At 41.1% G+C, this 6,861-nt stretch overlaps 1 pseudogene; it reads left to right on the top strand.

Moving 5' to 3' along the window:
• Positions 1-353: 353 nt before the first annotated feature.
• On the top strand, positions 354-602 carry LOC115893141 (annotated as a pseudogene).
• Positions 603-6,861: the final 6,259 nt, after the last annotated feature.

The raw sequence follows: 6,861 nt of genomic DNA, 5'->3' as shown, positions 1-6,861 counted from the left end.
TGCTTTTGCCATTCCACAATGTATACATATATCAAAACATCATGTTGTACACCATCAATGTATATAATTTTTGTCAATTAATTGATTGATTAATTAATTGAACTAGATCAAAGAATATCTCTAAGATTCTTCTTCATGCCAGTGTCCCACAATTCTTCAGTGCCCCCACAATTATTTTGAAGACAAATTAGGGAAGGACTGGGTCAAGGGTCTGCCTAAATACAGCATGCAGCTAACTGTTCACTGGAGTTTTAGAGCTTGCTCTCAAAACTTAGGAGCCAAATACTACTTAGCCCAGGACCTGGTGGCTAGGTTGGTTCTCTCATTTCCAGTCGAGGGCCTCTGCTGCAAACATGCTCTGCTAGATCCTCAGTTATTCCAAGAAGCAGCCAAGCTTGATGCCCCTCTTTGTATTTATTGGACCTGGAGGTCCTGGAGCAGCAGTGTATCTCTTGTGTCTGGCATTGTTCAATCCAGATGTTAGTTGGGACAGAAAGAATAACCCAGGGCCCTGGAACAAACTGGGTCCCAAGGATCAATACAAGTTCCACTCAGTGCATTTGGATTACAGCAAACTGAAGAAAGAAGGTCCAGATTTCTAAGTGAAATGTTTCACTATAAAGCTGCTTTAGAATGAAGGTTTTCCAGAAGTCATCCACACAATTTTCCACTTAACCAGGAAGTATTTCTCCTCTAAATACATAAAATCACGTTGATATAATGTGTTGAAGACTACACTTTAATCAATAACTGAAACTTGAAAAAAAAATTATGAGCCTAGAAAAACCTGCTGCTTTGTATTTTTTGTTTTTACTTTTTGTTTTTGCAGAGATGAGGGCTAAACCAATGAGGAAGAGGAAACACAGGGAAGATAGTTAATGCTTCAAAAATGACAACAAACTTAGGAGTCATCAGCTCATAAAATATGAGCCATAAATTGGAATGAAATCACCCTGGGAAGATATATAGAGTGAGAAAAGAAATAAGACTGAGATCTGGGCCGGGCGCAGTGACTCACGCCTGTAATCCCAGCACTTTGCGGGGCCGAGGCGGGCGGATCATGAGGTCAGGAGTTCAAGATCAGCCTGACCAATATGGTGAAACCCCGTCTCTACTAAAAATACAAAAAATTAGCCAGGCATGGTGGTGAGCACCTGTAGTCCCAGCTACTCAGGAGGCTAAGGCAGAAGAATTGCTTGAACCCAGGAGGTGGAGGTTGCAGTGAGCCAAGATCACACCGCTGCACTCCTCCCTGGGCAACAGAGCGAGACTCTATCCCAAAAAAATAAAATAAAATAAAATAAAATTCAACAAAATGTAAATTCAATTATTCAGTCACACATTTCAAGTATTCAATAACCACATGTGGGTTACTGAGTACCAGTAGCTACCATGTTGGACAGCATACATATAGAACACTTCCATCAGCACAGAAAGTTCTACTGGACAGTACTAGTCTAGAAAATCTCTGGCCACCATCACAAAGAAGTAGAAGAAGATGTGCTATCTGCCTCAGTCTTTGGATAAAGGTAGAAAACTCTCCCAGTGAGAAATCGATACATTAAGCATGTGTCCCTTCCAGGTGTGAGGTACAAATTTGTACCATCCTTATGTGCTAGAATCCCAAGCCAAAAATTGTACACTTAGAGTCCCAGCAGAAGTAAGTGCAGAACTTAATACACATCCACAAAATACTCCAGAGTATATATTCACAACCCCAGACACACAGGATTCCACAGTAAAAAGTAATCTTATCTAAAAATGATCTAATGATAAACAAGTACAAACCACAGAAAGAATTTGAACAGGCACTTCACAAAACTCTCATACACTATTGGTGAAAATGTAAATTGTGTGTCTAATGACCCAGCAATTCCATTCCTAGATATACACAACAGAAATGGGTACATACGAACATGTACCTAAGAGCATGTGCCCAGAAACAGTACAAAAGACAAGATATTCATAGTAGACTATTCGTAACAGACAAACTAAAACCAACTTAACTGTCCATCAATAGAAGAATGAATAAATAAATTATATATATTCATACAATGGAATAATTTAAGGCAATGGGAATAAACAAACTACTGCTATACCTAAAGACATAGATGAATCTCTCGAAAACAATGTTAATGGAAAGAAGCCAGACAAAAGAGTCCATATAAAGTTCAAAACAGGCAAAACTAATCAATGATCACAGACATTAGGATCAAGATTACTTTTGAGAGGGGTGGTGACTGAGAACCGCTTTGTGGGGCTTCTGGGGTGCTAGTAATATTCTCTTTCTCGATCTGAGTGGTTGTTACCTGGGTTATATTTCCTTTTTGAAAATGTTTCAAGTGCATAGTTATGATTTGTGTACTTTTCTATATGTATATATAAAATTAAATTTTTGTTCAAATAGTAGTAATTGGAGGGATTAAAAACAAAATGGAACTGAAATTCTAGAAAGCAACAACATGGAATACAGGATAGGGATGTCAGAGCTCAACTATTCCATAGTGTTTATATTGTTCTGAGGGAGAATAGAAATATTTATTAATGTTAGTTAAATAGGCATGTTAAGTAAGTATGTTAAATTTTTTTTTTTTTTTTTGAGATGGAGTTTCGCTCTTGTTGCCCAGGCTGGAGTGCAATGGCGCTATCTCAGCTCGCTGCAACCTCCACTTCCTGAGCTCAAGTGATTCTCCTGTCTCAGCCTCCTGAGTAGCTGGGATTACAGAAGCATGCCACCATGCCCAACTAATTTTTGTATTTTTAACAGAGACAGGGTTTCATCATATTGATTAGGCTGGTCTCGATCTCCTGACCTCAGGTGATCCACCCACCTCAGCCTCCCAAAGTGCTGGGATTACAGGTGTGAGCCACCGCACCCGGCCAGCATGTTAAAACTTTTAAGGTAACAAACAAAGAATAAGAAAAAAATGCCGGGCGCGGTGGCTCACGCCTGTAATCCCAGCACTTTGGGAGGCCGAGACAGGTGGATCACGAGGTCAGGAGATCGAGACCATCCTGACTAACACGGTGAAACCCCGTCTCTACCAAAAATACAAAAAAATTAGCCGGGTGCTGTGGCAGGCGCCTGTAGTCCCAGCTACTCGGGAGGCTGAGGGAGGAGAATGGCGTGAACCCGGGAGGCGGAGCTTGCAGTGAGTGGAGATCGCGCCACTGCACTCCAGCCTGGGCGACAGAGCAAGACTCCGTCTCAAAAAAAAAAAAAAAAAAAAGAATAAGAAAAAAATGTAAATTTTTGAAACAAAGAAAAGAAATATTTCTTTTTTAAAAGTGATGCTAAAATAGTAAAAGAAAAGCACAAAGAAAAAACATAAAATTTCTTTCAAATGGTGATATAAATATACCCAAATAAATCAGTAATCATGATAAATATAAACAAGTTAAACTCACCAATTTAAGAAACTGTTATCCTCAGATTGGAATAAAAACAAAGCAAAATGCAGCTATAAATATCTTACAAGAAACACACCTAAACAAGGAAACACATGTATAAAGTAAAGGGATAAAGCTGTTGGATTAGTCACGGTTCTCTAGAGGGACAGAACTAATCGAATAGATACATATCTACGAAGGAGTTTATTAAGTATTAACTCACACAATCAAAAGGTTCCACAATAGGCCGTCTGCAGGCTGAGGAGCAAGGAGAGCCAATCTGAGTTCCAAAACTGAAGAACTTGGAGTGTGATGTTAGAGCACAGGAAGCATCCAGCAGGGGAGAAAGGTGTAGTCCGAGAGGCTAGGCCAGTCTCTCTTTTCACATTTTTCTGCCTGTTTACATTCTAGCAGAGCTGGTAGCTGATAGATTGTGTCCACCCATATTAAGGGTGGGTCTGCCTTTCCCAGCCCACTGACTCATATGTTAATCTTTTTTGACAGCACCCTCACAGACACACCCAGGATCAATACCTTGTATCCTTCAATCCAATCAAGTTGACACTCGGTATTAGCCATCACAGCTGTCTAGTCAGAAGTTGGATTGATCTAGGGTTAAGGACTTGGGTGAGTGCAATGGATGGAAAGTAAAATAAAATGGTGAGAGAGTGCTCCAAGGGATAGGTTACAAGTCTAGGCTGGCTTTTAAGGAAATGATGCCAGAAAACTGCTGACAGTGGGAAAACAGAACAGTTGAGGAAGTGGGACAGTCAAGAAAATGACAATCTAGTGGGTCCCAAAGCAGATGTGATAACACACAGCAAAGGAGCAAGCTTGGGTTCCGTCAAATTTAAATTTAGATTTAAAAGGCAATTCAGTCTTTTCTGTATCTTATCCAACTTTCTTATTGTAAATAATCTATAGGGCTCTGCAAGTCGTAAAGAACATAATTCACAGCAATGTCCTCTAAAGTTGAAGTAATCAGTCTTTAAACTATAGACAGCCTTGAATTCCATTTTAGAATTGTGTAGGCAGGGCCAACAGAAAAACCAGGCATCTGGTCAACAACCAAAATCTCACTGGGTCTTGAGGCAATCAGGGCACAGAAATTTAAAACAGTATCTAAGCAAACATTGACCTTTCATGTAACAAAATGTAACACACATTTCCTTTGGTAAAGTTCATTTCTATTTTTCTGCATTACCTACCACTTACATGAGGGGAAATAACCCTTACAATGTATGTGAGGTTCACTAAGTGGAAACTTTAGATTTAGGTTCAATATAGTAAGTACATCGCTATAAACTCCTTAACAGGCCTCCATCTACTGAAATCCTTTTTTTTTTTTTTTTTTTTTTTAAGACAAGGTCTCACTCTATTGCCCAAGTTGCAGTACAGTGGTGTGATCATAGCTTACTGCAGCCTCGAATTTCAGGGCTCAAGCAATCCTACCGCCTCAGCCTCCCAGGTAGCTGGGACTACAGGTGCACACCACTATGCTTGGCTAATTTTTTTTCAACTTTTTTAGTTGAAGTAGGGGAGGGAGTCTTGTGATGCTGCCCAGGCTAGTCTTGAATTCCTGGCATCAGGCAATCCTCTCACTTCAGCCTCCTGAGTAACTGAGATTACAGGTGTGAGCCACCATGCCCAGCTATGAAATCTTTTTTTTTTTTTTAGACGGAGTCTCGCTCTATCACCCAGGCTGGAGTGCAGTGGCGTGATCTCAGCTCACTGCAAGCTCCGCCTCCCAGGTTCACACAGTTCTCCTGCCTTAGCCTCTCGAGTAGCTGGGACTACAGGTGCCTGCCACCACGCCTAATTTTTGGTATTTTTAGTAGAGACAGGGTTTCACCATGTTAGCCAGAATGGTCTTGATCTCCTGGCCTTGTGATCCGCCCACCTCAGCCTCCCAAAGTGCTGGGATTACAGGCGTGAGCCACCGTGCCCGGCCTGAAACGTTCTTAATTTTAAAGTCTCAGCCCACGTGCCACAGCCTCCTTAAGCCATCTCCAACTTCCTCAAGCAGAATGTATTACTGTTTCCTCTGCATTCCTTCTTCACATTGGTAGTATGGTTGATATGTCAATTTTTCTATTCTGCCTTTAGTATAATTATTTACATAAATCCTCATCTCTCTTAAAATGATGAATATCCTGAGGACAAGAAGCACTCTTGAACCTACTCCAGAATACAGCACACCATCCTATAGTGAAGAAGGGGCCATAAACTGGACATAGAGAGTTGATCCACTTCCCAGATAGGGAAGTATGATTTTGTTTCATGGTATTTTACTTTTCTCCTTTAAACTGAAGAGGCTGCTCAGCCTAAGAGTACCAGACTGACATAGGAGAACAACTGATCTTCCAGAAAGTGGTGCCAACATCTCTCCACTCCAAAGAGCTAGAATACCAATACACCTAGGGAGATCCAGTGATCTGGATCCTGACCTCGTGATCTGCCCGCCTCGGCCCCCCAAAGTGCTGGGATTACAGGCATAAGCCACCGCGCCTGGCCCAGTTCAGTATATTTTGATATTGCATCTTCCTAATGTTTGCTTCAATTAGGGACAACTCTGAACCACACACACACTTTTTTGTAATGACTTTCTATGAGTAAACCCTTGAGGAGTCATATAAACCATGCCTATCTTTCAAGTGTGTCTGTACCAACCTTCCCGTTAAGTCCGTGAAGAGAATCCATTATATTAGTATATTATTTCTTATGGCAAAGGCTACCAATACATGAGCCACGGGTTCACTGTGTGAACAATGCCTGATGAGAATCTTACTAAAATATTTTCCTTTCTTTTCTACCTTCATCGTAAGGGAGAAGGGAGATGTCAAGAAATAAAATCTCATTGGCTCAGTCAGGTGCAGTGGCTCATGCCTGTAATCCCAGCACTTTGGGAGGCCAAGGTGGGCGGATCACCTGAGGTCAGGAGTTCAAGACCAGCCTGGCCAACATGGTGAAACCTCGTCTCTACTAAAAATAGAAAAATTAGCCAGGCGTGGTGGCATACACCTGTAATCCCAGCTACTTGGGAGGATGAGGCAGGAGAATTGCTTAAATCCAGGAAATGGAGGTTCCAGTGAGCCAAGATTGTGCCACTGCACTCCAGCCTGGCCGACAGAGCAAGACTCTGTCTCAAAAAAATAAATAAATAAAATCTCATTGGCTCTCAGGGTGATCTTTATAGGGGTCCCAGGATAGGGTTAAATTGTTACTACACTTGTGGCAGACCTCAACAATGCAAAGCCCATAGAAACACATTAGTGCCCATCATTGTTAAAAAAAAATAGTATTAAATGTGCTTAGGCACCGGAACTATAATCTAAGAGGCAGAATTCAAGTCTTAAGTCCCAATTCCTGTTTTCTAAAGCATAGCAAAGTAATTTACTCTCTGAGTAAAACAATCTTTCTAGATCAGTGGTTCTCAAAGGATGAGGTTTCTAGATCAGCAGCATTAGCATC

This window comes from Rhinopithecus roxellana, chromosome 14, assembly GCF_007565055.1.
Source record: "Rhinopithecus roxellana isolate Shanxi Qingling chromosome 14, ASM756505v1, whole genome shotgun sequence".
In the NCBI taxonomy this organism is placed as follows: Eukaryota; Metazoa; Chordata; class Mammalia; order Primates; family Cercopithecidae; genus Rhinopithecus; species Rhinopithecus roxellana.
This window is presented reverse-complemented; position numbering and strand designations above follow the sequence as displayed.